Source organism: Siniperca chuatsi, linkage group LG16, assembly GCF_020085105.1.
Source record: "Siniperca chuatsi isolate FFG_IHB_CAS linkage group LG16, ASM2008510v1, whole genome shotgun sequence".
Taxonomy (NCBI): domain Eukaryota; kingdom Metazoa; phylum Chordata; class Actinopteri; order Centrarchiformes; family Sinipercidae; genus Siniperca; species Siniperca chuatsi.
Genome location: NC_058057.1, coordinates 4,262,516 through 4,282,878, shown reverse-complemented (window position 1 = coordinate 4,282,878; position 20,363 = coordinate 4,262,516).

Below are 20,363 nucleotides of genomic sequence, written 5' to 3'. Positions count from 1 at the left end.
CTAGGGTTCTGAGGAGCTCTGTAGACTGGGACGGGACATCTACTAATGGAAGCTAGCCAGTACAGTACCTATGTGCACAGGGTCATTTCAAAGCCCTCGAAAAGCTGAGCACCTGACCATATTGGCCAGAAAGTCCAATTATACTCTCAATCTGTTTCAGGTTTGTAAATTCAAGAATACGTTTTAACTCAACCTGAAATAACCTAAAACAGCTGTCCAGTAATCAAACTGTTCAATGCAAATTAAAACTATAAATTACAAATAACTTCTGCTCAATGGCTACTACTGGGCTGTGTTTGTTGTGAGATTATTTTGTCAACTACAGATTACTGGCTTTAAGGATTATGTGAACCATAGATAATATGAGAAAGTTTATTACAACTTGGATTAGATTTTTTGGCAATCATTTCTATCACTTTTGATAACATTGTACTCACCAAAGTCAAGGGGAATTTACAGTATACTTGGCACAGGGTTAAAGTCAGTCCTTCAGTAGATATCTTTGGTGGAGGTTTTGATTTATAGTTAGCTGGATTTCACCCATTGATATTGTATCAGTGCTTCACCAGACAGATGCATTGTACGTGATTAGGGTTTGTGTGTATTTTACTGAAAAGCAGCTGATTGCTTTTGTAAATGTTTGATGTTTTTATTTATACTGTTTTTATTCCTATTTATTTGATCTTATTCATTTTATTGTTTTGACTTCCTCTTTCCTCATGTTCTGTGGCCTTATTCTCATTTTATATGCCTTGTCTGGTTTTATTTCTTTTTTGTAAAGCACTTTGTAATATTGTTTTTGAAAAGTGTTATACATAAAGTTTATTATTTTGAGCCTTTCTTCAACTTTTTGCTGTCTTCACTATCAACAACCTCCACATGCATCAGAAACACAAGCAGCCCAAGCTGACCAATCATAGTTCAGAGATGCAACATGGAAACTGTCTCCATGTTGTATCTCTGTAGCTGGAGTAGTTCCACCATGTAGTTATATTTTGGAGGAGGTACACGCCAGCTATAGCACAGCTTAAGGTGTAACTTTAAGCCTACGCATGTTAAAGATAACATTAAATAGTTTGACATTTTGTGAAATACACTTATTTACTTACTTAACTCTTACTTTAGTTAGATAAGAAGATTGATACCAATACCGCTCTAACTGTACATTAAATTTGAAGCTGGAGCTTGTTTTCACAGTGAAGTTGCGAGGCAAGTAGTGGAGACATTTTTTTTAAACTTTGGACAAAGTCAGCTGATTTTACCTTATATCCAGTCTTCGTGCTAAGCTAAGCTAATAGTTTCCTGTCACAAGCTTCTTCATATTTAACCAACTGAAATGAGAGTGGTTTTGATCTTCTTATCTAATTCTCGTCAGGAAAGCGAATAAGCATATTTTCCCAAAATGTTGAACTATCTCTTTTAGCTGTAGCCATAAACACACATCAGGAAGTTGGTCCGTAAATTGTGATGATGTTTACATGGACGATTTGGGTAATAGTTTTACCGTTCGCCTTTATTTCTTTTTCAAATAAGTTTGTTTAACAGGTTGGCATATTTACAACCTGTCTGATTGTCAGACCACTTTTGCTTGTTGCCCCACTGGACCTATTTTTAGCGATGTTGCCGTGTTCCCAGATCCCAGCAGTTACTTTGGTGAGAACAATGTCAACACAAAATCGGTGGCCCATGCTATGAAAATAAATTGATGAATACAATGTTATTATAACTATATAGGAATGATGCGCAAAACTATGAAAATAAGAACCAAGTTGTAAAAAAATTTAATAATCCTGCCTAATCACCTGTCAAACCTTGGAAAACCTCTCATGACAAACATGAATCACAGTACATGGAGCCATCCTAAAGTCAGTTGTTTTTCCTCTGCTGATTTGTAAAAAGCGCCAGCTGCGACACACCCAGGGATAACTACTGCTGCTTTCTGTGTCACAGTACTATGGTGATAAAAAAGCAACTCATGATACTCGCTCTCAAATTCATGTGGCACCTCTGGAGAGGGTGAATAAGGCAGCCTTTAAACTGGCTGTGTTTTGTACGGCAGGAACATCACCCAACAGGCTTGATGAGAGAAGGGACCAACAGGTTCATGGCCGCGTGGATATTGTGTCTTCATTATAATCCACACAGGGCTCGGGGGGCAGCATTGTTTAGGGAGGCAGCAAGCGTCTCTTAAGGCTAATCCGCAGAAGCACCAGCAGTAGCCAACTGTCTGGGCAGCACATCCATGTATTCTCCTGTTACACACCAGCCTTCTTCAGTGGGATGGAGATGAAGAGACATTGATAATAAAACTAAAAAGAAACCAATATCTACCTCTTGGGATTGCAAATGTTCTTTGAAACATACAGTTAGTGACCTGGAGGATGGAAGTTGGGATACTGCTTAACACACCACAGCACAGCGTTTCTATTTGTTTGTATTTTGTTTGTGTTTGCTAACAGTGCTTATTAACAAATGTATGAGGATTTAATGGATGCAGTATGCTGCTATCCTGCCCATGCAGTGATAACAGTGCATATTTCCTCTGAAATAAACTTTCAAAGATGATTAGTGCATGAAAAGAAGCTGTGTTTTTTGCAGGAGAATGTAGTGCTTTAGAGGAGTCTTGATAAGGCTGGAACAGAGAGCAAAGAGCCCCAGGCCAGAGTACGTTTTCAATGATGCAATTAACTATCTCTTAATTCATGTATATCTTATGACTCGAAAAGCCATTCAGGTCAATTATAGCCACTGGCCAGCAAAAACTAGTTTAAGTGAGGTTGTACATTTTGGTCCCTTCCTTGATGTGCTTCAGTATAATTATGATGAATCAAATGGAAAAGTGAATGGTACACAGTTATATTTGTCTTGTACATTTATTTGCCATTCTACAACACAAGGCTGCACAATGAAATTAAAGCTGTAGCCCCCTTCACGCTACAAAAACAGAACATACTGTATATACAAATATTTAAAATTAGAATAGAATAAAAATAAAAACAATAGATACAGTAACAGGCAGTGGCTGGGTATTGTCTTTTAGTATCCTTTGGGCTCTGCGCAGGCACCTCACCTCTCCGATATCACTGATGCTCGGTATATGGTTACCAATGATGCTCTGGGCAGTTTTAATCACCCGTTCACTAACAAAGACCATGCCAATTGTGCAATACAAAAGATAGTTTATTGCGATTGGCGAGAGGATTCGGCAAGGATAGGATGAGGGTTGTGTACAATGGAATGACTAGGGGTCGAGGGGAGCGATGAAGGGGGGTCGAATAGGATCGTGGTGGGCTGGAACGGCTAGGAACCCGGGGGTCTAGACTCAGGGTTGGGGCACGTCTCGATAAGCATCTACTTCATTGTCCCCCTTAAGAGAAGAATAATTACTTAGATGGAAGTATTAACCATAGCGCTGATATATTTGATGGTGGGAGGAAACCCGAGCACCCGGCAGAAACCCACACGAACATGGGGAGAACATGCAAACTGTGCACAGGGCCGAGGTTTGAACGCAGGACCTTCTTGCTGTGGGGCCACAGTGCTGACGACTGAGCTGCCGTGCTGCCTGCTGAGAGAGAAGAAAAACTGGGTTTGGGGGGAGGGATGAGAGAACTGAGACAAACAGGAGAGAAAGGGGTTAGGCACGCTTATATAGGTATGCACGGGTGATTGAATTAGAGAGGCACAGGTGAATGAGTTTGGCACAGATGATTGGATTAGTGAGAGAGAGAGGCATGATCTTGTTCCTGAACCTTAGTTAAAATAACAGTTCACTAAGAAAGACCACAGCAATTGTGCGGTATAAATGGTAGTTTATTCAGATTGGTGAGAGGATTCGGGCAGGATAGGATGAGGGTTGTGTGGGATGAATAGGGGTCGAGGGGAGGGATGAAGGGGGGTCGATTAGGATCGTGATGGGCTGGAGTGGCTAGGAACCTGGGGGTGAAAACTCAGGGTGAGGGCACAATAAGTGTCTGCTTCATCATCCCCCAAAGTTAACGTCACTGAACGTGGAAGTGGAAATTAGCTCTTTGGATGTCACTGAGGTGGCTATGGATGTAGCTGTGGTAAGCTTAGTAAGACCACCAGCCAAGAATTTTGAGTCTGTGGATAAACTTTCAAGTGATTGAGAGTGACCTTTATTTATGATGTCCATGCTGGTGCAGTTGTCTGTATGAACAAGAATATTTTTTTTGGACCACTTACGCCCCCAAAGAAGGGTGGCAATGATTATAGGATACAGCTCGTAGATGGCAGATGAAGGAGAGAGTGAGGACAGTTCAGGCGGCCACTCGGATGCGAACCATCTGCCACCATAGTAACCACCAAATCTGGTGGAGGGTGCTGCATCGGTGTACAGCTCAGTGTCTTCGAGCTGAGTTATGTGGTCATAGAAAAAGGAAATGCCATTCCAAGAGGAAAGGAAGTTACACCACAGTCTCAGCTCCATTTTACAGGCGTTGTCCAAGATGACATAATCGTGGAGGGATGGAACTGTGGCAGACAGGGACAGTAAGTGGGACAAGAAGGATCGACCTTGGGGGATGTTGCGGATGGCGAAATTCAGGTGTCCAAACAGAGAGAGAGGCTGGCGTTTGGTACATCAGTAGGCAAGGAGGTAGTTTGAGATGTACAGGGAAATATGGTGGAGTTTCTCAGTTGGTAGGGAAGCTTAGAAGGAAAGTACTTCCTGGTAGCAATGCCAATGGGGCTGATGAGGTGGATTGGGAAAGGGGGGCTGGTGAAAGGACCTATCATGAATCTTTGGCTAGGAGCCTGTCCACTGTATCAGGCTTGACAAGGGTGGACTGGAGGTTATGGCAAGTGAAGGGTGAATCAGGGATGACCTCGATGCCTTTCACTGAAAGTGAAATTGTGGATGATGAAGTGGACGAACTAGTGGTCAGGACGGTATTTCATAGCAGATTTGAAGGAGTGGATGTTTATAGGCGTTTTATGGTATCTGCCTAGTCAGAGACAGTGCTTGTTGAACAAGCAAAAATAATCCAAAAAACCAAAAGGCAGGCAGAAAGTCCACAGTAAATCTACAAGACACGAAGTACAAGGCACACGGGGTAAGGGCTGGAAAGCTTAACCACATGGATGAAGACAAAGACAAACTGACACAGAACAAAGGAAGCACACAGACTTAAAAATACCCAGGTGAAGGGAGACAACGAGACATAGGTAAAAACGATCAGGGCTGCCTGATCAAAACTGCCGGGAAAGGCAAACAGACAAGAAGCAAAACTACCACACACATGAGGGAAGGAGAAAATTTCAAAATAAAACAGGAAATAGCTATAAACCGCGACAGTAGGATTGTAGGAGACTGCGTTCAATGTCTCTCCTTTGTTTACAGAACAAAAGACCATGCAATCCTCTCACAAAAGTTCAGTTAAAGTCCCCCAATTGAATGAATTCAAATGGTGACATGCCAGTGGTCCCAACACATGCATGGAGGACTCACCGATAACATATACAAACTTAGATCGATCTGATAGATAGGATTTTAACCAGCTCAGTGTTCCTTTAATGCTAATTAAATGTTCCAGTCTCTGTAATAGGATGTGATGGTCAATAGTGTTGAATGCAGCACTAAGTTCTAACAAGACAAGTACAGAGACAAGTCCATTGTCTGATGCAATTAGAAGGCCATTTGTAATTTTCACCAGTGCTGTCTCTGTGCTATTATGCACCCTAATCCTGACTGAAAATCCTCAAATAAACTGTTATTAAGAAAGTCACAACTGATTGGCGACTGCTTTCTCAAAGATCTTAGAGAGAAGGGGAAGGTTAGGTCTACAGTTGGCTGAAACCCCTGAATCAAGAGTGGATTTTTTAAGAAGAGGTTTAATTACAGCTATTTTAAAAGACTGTGGTACATGGCCAGATTGATCATATCTAGTAAAGAAGTGCTAAATAAGGGTAAAACTTCTTTAAGCAGACTAGTTGGGATGGGTTCTAAGAGGCAGGTTGATGGCTTAAATGAATTAATCGTTGAAGTTAGTTGGAGAAGATTGATGGGAGAAAAGCAGTCTAAATATATATCAGGTTTTACAGCTGTTTCTAGGGTTCCTGTCTTTAAGGATAAATCATTGCCGGTTGAGGGCAGGACTTGATGAATTTTGTCTCTAATATTTAAAATTTTATCATTAAAGAAGCTCATGAAGTCGTTACTACTGAGGGCTATAGGAATACATGGCTCAATAGAGCTGTGATTCTCTGTCAGCCTGACTACAGTACTTAAAAGAAACCTGGGACTGTTCTTATTTTCCTCTATTAATGATGAGTAGTAGGCTGCTCTGGCATTACGGAGGGTTTTCCTATATGTTTTAAGACTATCTTGCCAGACTAAACGAGATTCTTCCTTATTGGTGGAACGCCATTTCCTTTTAAGTTTTCATGATGTTTGGTTTAATTTGCGGGTTTGGGGGTTATACCACGGAGCTAACAGTCTTTATTTTATTATCATCTTTTTTAGAGGAGCAATAGAGTCAAGTGTCGTTCGCAGTGAGCCTGCAGCACTATCAATAAGATGATCAATTTGGGAGGGACTGAAATTAGCATAGGCATCCTCTGATATATTGAGACATGGCATTGAATCATGGCATTAAATTCTGACTGAAAATCCTCAAATAAACTATTGTTATTTAGAAAGTCACAACTGATTGGCGACTGCTTTCTCAAAGATCTTAGAGAGAAGTGATACAGATGGAATCACTTCCATAAATTTAGCCACAGCACTAACAGATAGACATCTAGTGTAGGGATTTTTGCCAAATGGCAACATCAATACTTTTTTCTGAAAAAAAGGACAAAACTATACGTTCAGTGCTTGAGACTATGAGGTCGCGCCACCATTTGTAGACTGGACGTACAAAGACAAGTTTTTCAACAAAAGTATTTATCTTAACAAGTTCGGCAGTTTTGTTGGGTTTAATACATTGGATGCCATGAGATACTGCTTCACAGGGACACTTGTGATCTGAAGGCAAGTGCTAAAGTTAGAAAGGCAGCTAGGAGACCTACACTGAGTATGGATACAGTAAGTACCTCATACAATCCCACTTAAAAAAAACAAAAAACTATCCCTTTAACATTAAAAACTCGACATCTGGGGAGCATTGTCCATCAACTTTGGCTACATTTGCGCACCAAGCATCATTGATGTAAACAGAGTCAGCCTCCCCTCTTCTTTCTGGAGTCTTAAGCCAGGTCTCCCGTTGCTGATTTAGCCTGAGTCGTATTTCATCCCCGCCCCAGGAAAGGAGGGAAGAGAACCGAGATAAGAGTTAAGCTAACCCAGCATGGACCTTAAGGCTGATCCACTACCCAGTCTACTGGCTAATGTCCGATCTCAGGAAAATGGAATGGACAAAATGGGAAATCAATGGGAAATCAGAGACTGTTGTGCCCACATTTTACAGAGACCTGGCTGCATCGCAACATCCCAGATTAAGCTATTGCACTTGACAGGCAGACCATGTTCTGCGCCGACAGAACGCAAGACTCCGGCATGAGAAAGGGAGGCAGACTCTGATTACATTGAAGCAACAAGCATCATTGATGTAAACACAAAGTTGATGGACGATGTTTCCCAGATGTTGAGTTTTTTTATGTTAAGATGCCCACCATATTCCCCAGATGCAAATTTAAAAAATACAATACAGAATAATTACTTTAAGGGTGTGTATGTGTATAGGTATCTTACCTATATTCTTCGTGCCTTTTGGCGCATAAGGACTTCACATAGCATTTCCACCTTTTTGGGTCAGCACCTCTTTCCATGATTTCCAGCCTGCCTCTTCTTTCTCAACTGTGTGCCTTCAGGTAGTCTCTGGTCTTCCTCTTCTTCTTTTTCCTTCTGGTGCCCAGGTCATTGCTATGTTGCAGTTGTTGTTTTGGTCCTGCCTTAGTATGTGTCAGATTATCTTCCATCTACACCACTTTTTTCCTCACTCAAAGGCTTTTTCCAGTAACTCTTCAGTACTGACATGGTCTTGCCATTGGAGTTGGAGGATTCTTAGCAGACACTTGTTATGGAACACATCAACTGCTTTGTTGTCTCCCATGTTCATTTTCCATGTGTCACACCCATATAGCAAGACTGGCACCACCAGCGTTTTATACAGCTGCAGCTTTGTCCTTCTTGAAATGTTGTTAGAGCTCCAGGTCTTCTTTAGTCTGAAGAATGCACCCCTTGCTTTTGAGAGTCTGTTCTTCAGATCCTTAATTCCACCTCCCTCTTTACAAACTGTGGCTCCCAAGTAAGTGAACTCATCTACGTCTTCAGTGTCTTGTCCATCAATTTTAATCCTTTCCTGGTTTCTTGCATTAATCCTTATCACTTTCGTCTTTTCTGTGTTGATCTTGAGTTCCACTCATCTGGCTTCTTCATCCAGTATTGTCATTTTATCTTGAATCTGCTGTTTGGTAGATGAGGGTAGCGCTATGTCATCTGCAAAATCCAGGTCGTCAAGTTTAAATGTGAGCCTCCACCTAATACCATTAGGCCAACTGTTCTTCTCATTACCCAATCTATTAAGTTCAGGTATAGGTCTTTCACTAGGTCTTTCATTGCAAAGTGTCTTTGTGAGTCCATGCAGTGTCTTCATGTGTTTGTCTTTTTGCAGCTTATTCCACTTTATTCCTTTCACTGACTGGAGTCCAATCCATCAGGGCTCTTGACATCAGTATACCCACTCCTTCTCTATGGTTGTCATCATCTCTTCCAGAGTAAATGATGGTTTCTCCTTTTGCAAGTTGCACTTTTTCTTGTCCTGTCCAGTGTGTTTCACTGATACCCATGGTGTCGATGTTTCTGCTGGTCATTTCTCTTGCTGCTTTTGCAATGTTGCTGCTTCTGTGCAGTGTTTGTATATTCCAATTTCCTATCTTCATGGTGTTTTTCGGGTGCACCAGTGGCCTAGTTCGTCCGAGGGCATCATGTTGGCTTTGGCCCCCATGCGTCATGGAGTCTCTCCTGTTGTGAGGAGTGGCCACAGCGTTGGTTTCATAGATTTGCTCTGTTTCTGGTTTCTGTTATAATGTGGTTTTACAGGAGAGCTTTATCAGCCCTCAGCCCAACCCCCAACCTGGAGGACCAGGGGATCACACTTTGTCTGGTCTCTACCCTTTGACCTGTTCGGCATGGGTGTCCCTATCAAGAGTACAAGACTCCAGCTGACACAGCTCTAGGGGTCATGGTGATCCCTTCGTGACGGACGTGTATAGGTATGTATGTAAATAACTGTATATATATTGTTTTGTTTTATTTTTATTTTATTCTATTTTAAATTTAAATCTTTCTATATATGTTCTATGTGTGTGTAGCATGAAGGGGCTATTAATGACTATTAATGATGCATTCATCTCATAAAGCATGACATATCATCACTTTGGAACTATAAGGTTCTATCTGACATTTGTCAAAATTGAGTTATTCACATATTCTTATTCTGTGACAACTTATTAACATTGGGATGTTTTTTAAGGTGTATTCTTGGACTTTTTATTTAAAAAACAACCGGTTCTATCTCCAAAGTCAAACTCTAACTTGGTTCTATAAGGTTCTACTTGTGAGCCAATCAGCACTTCGAATGCACACAAGAGGACCAATCAGGTTCTGCTTCTTTGTCATGTCGCCGCACTGAAGAGGAGCAGAGAAGACAAAGAACTCGGTGGAGATGAGAAAATGTCACGCAATGCTATGTTTATAAGAGGTTTTTATCGATGGTCTTGTGAACGACAGAAGTATAACTGTCGTTACTGAGGAGTTTATTTTCATTGTTAAAAGGATAGGTTCAGGTTTTTTTTTTAAGTCTATAACATTTATTCCAGTCACAGGCAAAAACCGGACCTATCCTTTAGTGCTTGTCTCTTAATGTTAGCATTAGCTGCCAGACTAACATTAGGAAGCTAGCGTTAGCTGGCTAGCGTGGTAGCTAACAATGAAAATATACTCTTCAGCAAGATCTAAAATGATTAAAAAAAGACTGAACTTACCTGGCATTCGTACTGCTGTCCTTCACGAGAATGTCTAAGTTTATAAAACTTTGTGAAACATGAAAATACATTGCTGAGGAATTGTCTTTCTTCTTGCAGTTCTTTAAAAAGTCTTAAATTTTATAAATATTAAGCCTTAAAGGTCATCTACATTTGAACTGATGGGGTTTTAATTACAACATAAACATTAATTTCATTCATCCATCAATTTTTTTTCCTTTATCCCCCCCAAGTAAGACATTTGGTGCATCAGAGTCAACATTTCTGATATAAAACAAAACCTAATACTGCCTATATACTGACCTACTACACTTACTTGTTGGGACAATTCCTATAGTAGATGAACCTAACACACATTTTATTTACCTGCCATACTGATGTGTAGAGAGTATATCAAGAAAATCCTTATACTTTACCTGTCCCACGTTCTGTGGAATAAAGTCCTGGTTAGATTTATTACAGTAGCTCAAAAGAAACTTAAACTAAGCTTTTTTGAATGAGAAAAAGATGATTCGTCCTAAAGGAAGAAATAAATGTTGTAAAAATGTCATAGAAAGCATTAAAATTAACTTTCTCATACATGTAGACACACTGTTGCAACATTAATTTGATGGTGTAATGCAACATTACTTTGATGGTTTAAAACAAATTATGAGTAAACTGTTTGTGTTCCTTAAAAATTATTGCTTCTTTTCATGTTTTGCAAGATAGAACCTTATGATGCCAAGAAGTAAGTGAGTTCTTAGGATTTGAAGGTTCTATCTGCATTTGACCTGTTCCAAAAAACCCTATGTACAAATTTGATAGGATTTTGATATTGTACATTTAGAATACATTTAGGGTGTCTGTCATTTTTATGTATGAAAGAGACTTGTTCCACATATCGTTTTTGCTATTTGGAATGCAAAAACTTTGAAGCTCAATATCTGCCCACAAGAGTGGATGAAATCTTATTACAAGGTATTGTATTATCCGCTTCAGTGTATTGGTATTTGTGATTCTGGCCCTGCTATCACTTGGTATTGGTTCAAAGCCACATTTTATGGTACCCCAAAGTCTCATTATTGTATACCAAGAACAGCAAAGAGAGATAACTAAAAAAGCTAAAGACCATGTCAGAGTTCTTGGAGATTTTCTTGATAGTGATCTAATTTTCAAGAATCATATTTGTAAATGTGTAATGACCTATGTCTAAAACCATCCTCCCAAGAAAAACAGCAGCATCAGTTGTTTCAGCAAATGCCCGATAATGACAAAGTTTACATTTAAGGGATGGATGGCTTGGTCAACAAAACATCTGATGCTAAAAGTGGACACAGCTGTTCGCTTCCTATTTTCTACCAAACAGTCAACATTAGTTTCTTGTAACAATGACCACAGTCTTTCCCTAAGCCCAACCAAGGTGTTTTTGTGCTAGAAGCTAACCAAAACTTAGCAGTGACACATCAGAAAACATTTATTTTTGCAACAGTGATTTGTAACAGTTTGGAGGGCATTGATAAATGACATCCTGCTGATAGGGACGTCGTTTGTGTCATTCTGGAACCCAATTACAAAAAGTTTTTGTTGTTTCATTTGGAGGACTGGTTCGGAATTCCCTTCAAGACAACTTAAAAACTAATAAATGTCTTTTTGGGGGTTTTCAGGAGAACCTTGACATGTAATAAGGACACTGTACAGGTGAGATACACAACGTTGTTATCATTACATTTATTTATTACAATGTAAGGTTTATCTTAAATTTATCAAAGTTGTTATTTTTTTAACATGCAGTGAAAAGAGTGGAAAAACCCCCAAAACAGGCTATGATAAATCCATCCATCCATCCATCTTCTTCCGCTTATCCGGGGCCGGGTCGCGGGGGCAGCAGTCTAAGCAGGGACTCCCAGACTTCCTTCGCCCCAGACACTTCCTCCAGCTCCTCCGGGGGGATCCCGAGGCGTTCCCAGGCCAGCCGAGAGACATAGTCCCTCCAGCGTGTCCTGGGTCTTCCCCGGGGCCGCCCCGGTGGGACATGCCCAGAACACCTCCCGAGGGAGGCGTCCAGGAGGCATCCGGATCAGATGCCCTAGCCACCTCAGCTGGCTCCTCTCGACGTGGAGGAGCAGCGGCTCTACTCGAGCTCCCCGTGTGACTGAGCTCCTCACCCTATCTCTAAGGGAGCGCCCAGCCACTCGACGGAGGAAGCCCATTTCGGCCGCTTGTATCCGCGATCTTGTCCTTTCGGTCACTACCCAAAGCTCATGACCATAGGTGAGGGCAGGAGCGTAGATTGACCGGTAAATCGAGAGCTTTGTCTTTCGACTCAGCTCCTTCTTTACCACAACGGTCCGATACAGCGCCCGCATCACTGCAGACGCTGCACCGATCCGCCTGTCAATCTCACGCTCCATCCGTCCCTCACTCGTGAACAAGACCCCGAGATACTTAAACTCCTCCACTTGAGGCAAGGACTCCCCACCCACGCGAAGAGAGCAAACCACCTTTTTCCGGTCAAGAACCATGGCCTCAGATTTGGAAGAGCTGATTCTCATCCCAGCTGCTTCACACTCGGCTGCAAACCGTCCCAGTGCATGCTGCAGGTCCCGGTTTGAAGAAGCCATCAGAACGACATCATCTGCAAACAGCAGAGATGAGATCCTGTGGTTCCCAAACCGGACACCCTCCGGCCCCTGACTGCGCCTAGAAATTCTGTCCATATAAATTATGAACAGAACCGGTGACAAAGGGCAGCCCTGGCGGAGTCCAACATGCACCGGGAACAGGTCTGACTTACTGCCGACAATGCGAACACAGCTCTTGCTCCGGTTATACAGGGACCGGACAGCCCTTAGCAAAGGGCCCCGGACCCCATACTCCCAGAGCACTCCCCACAAAGCGCCCCGGGGCACACGGTCGAATGCCTTCTCCAGATCCACAAAGCACATGTGGACTGGTTGGGCAAACTCCCATGAACCCTCGAGCACCCGATGGAGAGTATAGAGCTGGTCCAGTGTTCCACGACCGGGACGAAAACCACTCTGCTCCTCCTGAATCCGAGGTTCGACTATCGGACGAATTCTCCTCTCCAGTACCCTGGCGTAGACCTTACCGGGGAGGCTGAGAAGTGTGATCCCTCTGTGATTGGAACACACCCTCCGGTCCCCTTCTTATACAGAGGGACCACCACCCCGGTCTGCCAGTCCAGAGGCACTGTCCCAGACCGCCACGCGATGTTGCAGAGACGTGTCAGCCAAGACAGTCCCACAACATCCAGAGACTTAAGATACTCAGGACGGATCTCATCCACCCCGAAGCCTTGCCACCAAGGAGCTTGCCAACAACCTCAGTGACTTCGGCCAGGGTAATGGATGAGTCCGCCTCCGGTCCCCAGCCTCCGCTTCCTCTTCGGAAGACGTGACAGCGGGATTGAGGAGATCCTCAAAGTATTCCTTCCACCGTCCGACAACATCCCCAGTCGAGGTCAACAGCTCTCCACCCGCACCGTACAAGGTGTTGGTGAAGCACTGCTTCCCCCTCCTGAGCCGCCGGACGGTTTGCCAGAATTTCTTTGAGGCCGACCGATAGTCCTCCTCCATGGCCTCCGAACCTCTCCCAGTCCTGAGTTTTTGCCTCTGCGACCGCACGGGCTGCAGCACGCTTAGCCTGCCGGTACCCGTCAGCTGCCTCGGGAGTCCCACGAGCCAACAAGGCCCGATAGGACTCCTTCTTCAGCCTGACGGCATCCCTTACTTCCGGCGTCCACCACCGGGTTCGGGGATTGCCGCCGCGACAGGCACCAGAAACCTTGCGACCACAGCTACGAGCCGCCGCATCGACAATGGAGGTGGAAAACATGGTCCACTCGGACTCAATGTCCCCAACCTCCCCCGGGATCTGGGAGAAGCTCTCCCGGAGGTGTGAGTTGTAGACCCTGCTGACAGAGGGCTCCGCCAGACGTTCCCAGCAGACCCTCACGATACGCTTGGGCCTGCCAAGTCTGTCCGGCTTCCTCCCCCGCCAGCGGATCCAACTCACCACCAGGTGGTGATCGGTTGACAGCTCCGCCCCTCTCTTCACCCGAGTGTCCAAGACACGCGGCCGGAGGTCAGATGATAAATCAGAATAAATAACTCTACTGGAGCTGCTCATAGTCAGAGATGCAGTTCACCAGGTTTCATGATATCACACAGCTGGGTTAAGAGGGAGGATGATGAGAGAGAAGTAAAATGTGAATCTCATATTTCTCATCCCTCAACAATTTACACTGACTTTCCCTCTCAGTCGCAGAAATCAGTGCACCATCTATATAAGCAGTAATAACCTTGAACATATATTCTGCTGTATTAATACTGCTCAGTCAAAACAGATTATTTGAGGCAGAGCCAGCAACTGATTACCTTGTCAGGGAACCTTGGCTCAGCAGCCGCTGCATGTGGCAACAAACAGTATGTACGCTCAAACACAGTATGATTTGTCTCCTGTATATATGATCAAATGTCAAGTCCTGGTTCTTCAGTCTCATTAATGGAGCATGTTTGAGTTTGTTGTTATTGGTCAGTTGCTCAACGGTTGGTTTGTGCAACATTTTGATCAAGAGAAAGATATATCCACAACTATTGGCCATATTGCTGTGAAATTTGGTATGGAAATGCAAGTTCCCCAGAGGATTGCTCCTGAGGATTTTGGTGACCAACTGACCTTTCCTTTAGTGCCACCATGGGGTCAGAAATTCCCCTTGATCAACACTTTTGTCCACAGCAAGATATCACAAGATAACTGCTGGCAACATTTCCATGAAATTAGCTGTTCATGGTCCTCATGGATGAATCCTAAAGGTTTTTGTGACCTCCTCACCTTTCCTCTTTCCTCTTGCACCACCTTCTGGTGGTGCAAGAGGAAAGAGAACAAAGAGAAATTATCAAAATTGAATGTGCAAATTGCCATGAAATTCCCTGGGCACATGTTCCCCAGAGAAGTTTCAGTACACAAACAAACAAATCTTTAATACTGATCTCTCAAGCTGAACAGAGTGTACTGATGTGATAACTCTATTTCAGATTGGTGGTTGCTGAGCTAGTAGTAAGTATTATAGATAGTGTTTATATACACCTAGTTTTTAGTACCAGTTTGAACCAGAAACAGACTGAGCTGAAGACTGTCAGATGCAGCCCCTTAACATTAGGGCATTCTTCACATCACTTCACTTTAATGGCCACATGACCAGAGTGGGTGGAATTTGTTTTCAGTACAGCATGGAAAACAATGCTGAGTACACAATGTCAGTAGGACAAAAGAAAGCAGACAAAACATATTACACAATAAGGCACAGAAGCTAACGGGCAAGATGAAAGGTTGTTCACCTTTACTCACTGTCTCCTTTCCTACAGGAAGGTCCAGTTGCATAATCACGGTCTGATGTTCATGTCTTCATTGAAGAGCTTGATAGGATTTATGGTGTTGAAGGCAGAGCTGAAATGAATGAACAGAATGTGGGTATAGGTGTCAGGGTTCTCCAGGTTTTGCAGTACGTGGTTAAGAGCAGGGTTGACGGCATCCTCATCAAATCTGTTGGTGCGGTAGGCAAACTGATGTGCCTCAATGAATGGTGATGTAATCACTTAGCATTAAAAATTAACTACATAGTCAGTGACTACGAATGTTTGTACTGAACTGAACCAAATGATGAATGATGAATTGATAGCAAACTGATTTGTATTTTCCACCTCAAGACATTCCACAAGCTTTCCAACAAGTCCTACAAACTAAACTAAACTTTAAAAACAATCCACATTAACATTTTGTGATCTGACGCCACTATCAGCAGGTCAACGTCATTTGTCAGTGCTTTCCAAAACCTTTACAAATAATTTTACTGCCATAACTATGGTTTGGTTAGGCGCAACAACTACTAGAATAGGATTAGGAAAACATCATGGTTTGGATTTGAAACAACTACTTCTTTACAGTTAGAAAACCTTTGTAGTCCTGATTACAAAATAACTACTTGGTTGAGGTTAGGGAATGTTCATTGTCATGATTAAAAGAAACCAATGTTAATCATCGGTGGTAAATCGGAAATGAACAAACCAAGGTTATATTTAGGCATTTGAAAAAACACCTGATGCTGACATTTCTTTGGTGGACAGACTCACTATTTCGTTTTCACTTAATTTTTTTCAGTCTGACACTCTACACGTTTCCTGCTTGGGATGGTTAAGTTTTTTTTACCCTAACCAATCAATGACAATTGACTGAATTGACTGACAAATTAATGACTGAATTTGCCATCCTGTTGATGTCTTTTTCAGTTGACGCAAAAGTGGTTAGTGACTAGCAGTTGCTAGGAGGAGTTACCTTAATGTTTGTTGTGTTAATTGAAAGAAATATGCAGATTTAATGATTTGTTATATCTGTAAATCAAGTTTATAATGTAAATGGACTGTACTTGTATAGTGCCTTTCTAGTCTTCCAACCATTCAAAGCGCTTCACACACTACATATCATGTTCACCCCATTCACTGATGGCAGATGCTAAGTGGTCATCAGTCCAAAGAAGCTAACTAATCATTCACACACACCAAAGGCACAACCCTCGGGACCAAATTGGGGTTCAGTGTCTTGCCCAAGGACACTTCGAGATGTGGGCTGGGGAAGCTGGGATTGAACTGCCGACCTTCCAATTGGTGGACAACACGCTCTACCACTATGTGTTATTTGACATAATTACATGGCAACAATGCTTTAATGTCGTAACAATATTTTCGCACAATACTGTATGTAGTTAAGCAATTCCATCTTTCTAGAGATGACCAATTTTCCTTTCAGAGTGTGAAGATTTGGAAGACGTAAACTTGCGGCTCGAACAGCTCCGGTGTGATCAGGTGTGTCACTCTGACTGCTGCTGCCCTTTATTAGTGAACACTGAAATCATGTCGGTGCTGATGTTCACCTTGCCCAGAAACGCATACAGATGTTTTTAACTCCTTGAGGAAAAGGGATGGTGCTCTATGTTGTGGGACAGAGTTCATCACAGGTGAAATATTTCCCTCAGCAAAACTGCAACACCTTACTGAGAAATGGCTACATTTATATAGCGCTTTTATTCAAAGCGCTTTACAAGGTTTTTGTCACTCATTCACCCATTCACGCACACACTCACACACCTATGGCAGTGAGCTACCAAGCAAGGTGCTGCCCAACCTTCGGGAGCAATTTGCTCTACCTTCTGAGCCACAGCCATCCCCACTGAGAATATAACGATGTTGTGCTTTCAATATGGAAGTTGAAACTGCTGCCCTTTTGTGATGATGATGATGGTGATAACGTGGGTGAGGTGGGAGGGGAAGTGGGGCCATGAGCTGTAAATAAACAAAGGACAGGAGGCTGCAGAATATGGAAGAGGTAGTAAACAATTGTTGGGTCTGCCTGTAATGACAGTTTGTCATCATTTCAGTGGGTGCAGCTGAAACCACATGCAGCTAAAATGACAAGTTCTATGATACTTTGAGTCTGGAAATTGATCTGACTGAATGGCAGTCGCCAGAGCCAAGGGCTGAGGATGTGGATCTTAAACTGTAGCAAAGAGGGAGGGGGCTTCTGCAAAATCTCTTGCTGAGCCAGAGAAAATGAACCTGCTGAGTCCAGTCCCCATTACTGCATCACTGGCAGAGGGTCACCATCTGGCAGCGATGTATTGCACAATTATATGAGGCGCTACAGTGACAGTCTGGCCTTCAGATGGAATCATAGAGGAGCAGCTGAACTCTATAACCAGAAGCCGATCTGACAATACAGATGTACTCTGGCCTCTTTGAAAGCACCAATTTTACTGCAAACTTGCAGCATCAAAGCAATTGCTTGCCTTACTGTTGCTTCATTGTTGTTGTTTCAAATTGAAATATTTGTGATATATTTTCTATTTACTTCTTGGCAATTTCAGGTCTGGTGACAACACAGTTTGTTCATTTTCACTTTGAAACATTTTACAAACCAGAGAAGCATTTCCTGAAGAAAATGCGTGTGATTGGTGAGTGCATTGATGCTAATTGCTGTGATTTTTGGATGACTTTATAATCACATGAAAACTGTAATGTATTTATGTGCAGATCAAGAGCGTGCAATATGGAGCATTTTAAAATTTGAATGTAGTTTGTACTGTATATAACAGAAGCCCTGAAAGGCAAGTGAGACATTTTCCCCCCATTTTCTAAGTCTGATCAAAATAGTTTTCTCTTCTGTGTTTATGACTTAAGAACAGGTGAATTTTTCCCCCAGGATAATATTTCTAAATTCCTTTAAAAAAGTATTTAATTAATAATTTTTTTCTCATCTGTGAAAGCCCTGAAAGGCAAGTGGGAATTTTTTTTTTTGTCTGGGACATTTTTCTGTGTTTGTTGTTGTAATACCCATATCGGCCACAGGAGGCTGAACTGCACCACCAGGCTGCAGTATTACAGTCCCTGATGTGCCCCAGCAGAAGTATTCATACTTTGTTCCAGGTGAGTTTTAATTTTTCCAGGTGAGTTAATTTCACCATGCACTCCAAACACAAGGTACATACAGTATATTGTGTGTTAGCAAGGAATTGTTAATATATTTCTTAAAGGGAGTTTGGCAGAGAGTGCAGGGAGCTTTAGTTTAATTCACACTGCTAATATGTATATTTTTTAACGTTTTGTCACCACTACAGAAACTACTAACTGTATCATAAGGTTGTCTGACATTGACTGCTGTTCATAACATAAAGAGTAAGGTCTTGCGCTATAGGAAAAGTGCAATGAGATAACTTCTAATATTTACAGAGACCCAACAATTCCCACCATGAGCAAGCATGACAGTGGCAAGGAAAACTCTTAAGAGGAAGAAACCTTGAGCAGAACCAGACTCCAGGTGGTTGGTTGGGTTGAGAGATAGAGAGAGAAAAAAATAAAACACAGTAGCACAATGCAAATTCCACACATTTTCAATAATAATGACATGGTAGTGGTAACAATGAAATAATGATAGGAATAATACTAATAAAACTAATAATAATAATAATAATTGTAGTAGCGGTTATTGCGCAGGAACATGGGGGTAGTAGGTGGCTTGCAATCATAGATCCAGACTCTAATAAGGAGGGACTGATAAGGACTGATAATAAGGAATTGCAATAATCCAGCCTAGAAGTAACAAATGCATGGACTAGTTTTTCTGCATCATTGTGAGACAGGATGTGCATTTTTGCAATGTTACGTAGGTGAAAAAAGGCAGTCTTTGAAGTTTGTTTTATTTGGGAGTTAAAGGACAAATCCTGATCAAAGTGAACTCAGAAGTTCTTTAAGTTGCTGATGGAGGCCAGGGCAATGCCATCAAGAGTAAATCTATCTTTAGATAATGTGTCTCGGAGGTGTTTAGGGCCAAGTACAATAACTTCAGTTTAGACAGAGTTTAACATCAGAAAATTGCAGGTCATCCAGGTTTTTATGTCCTTAAGGCATGCTTGAAGTTTAGCTAACTGATTAGATTCATTTGGCTTGATCAATAGATATAATGGGGTATCATCCACATAACAATGTAAGTTTATGAAGTGTTTTCTAATAATATTGCCTGAAGGAAGCATATATATAAAAAAGGTGAATAGAATTGGTCCAAGCACAGAACCTTGCGGAACTCTGTGACTAACTTTGGCGTTCTTGGAGGAACATGTTCAAACTGAGATCAATCTGATCGATAGGATATAAACTAGCTTAGTGCTGTTCCTTTAATGCTAATTGAATGTTCCAGTCTCTGTAATAGGATGTGATGGGCAATAGTGTTGAATGCAGCACTAAGATCTAAGTACAGCAAGCAATTAGGTCATTTGTAATTTTCACCAGTGCTGTCTCTGTGCTATTATGCACTCTAAATCCTGACTGAAAATCCTCAAACTATTATGTAGAAAGTCACACAACTGATTGGTAACATTAGAGAGAAGGTAAGGTTAGATATAGGTCTATAGTTGACTAAAACCCCTGGATCAAGAGTGGGCTTTTTAAAAAGGAGGTTTAATTACAGCTATTTTGATAGACAGGTAGGAGGTGATGAATTTCATCTCTAATAATAACAATTTTGTCATTAACGAAGCTTGTTGAGGGCTATACGAATACATGGCTCAATAGAGCTGTGACTCTCTGTCAGCCTGGCCACAGTGCTGAAAAGAAACCAGGGATTGTTCTTATTTTCCTCAATTAATGATGAGTAGTAGGCTGCTCTGGCATTACAGAGGGCTTTCCTGACTATCTTGCCAGACTTAACGAGATTCTTCCACATTGGTAGAACGCCATTTCCCACAGGGGCAACAGACTCGAGTGTCGTTCGCATTGAGCCTGCAGCACTATCAACAAGATGATCAA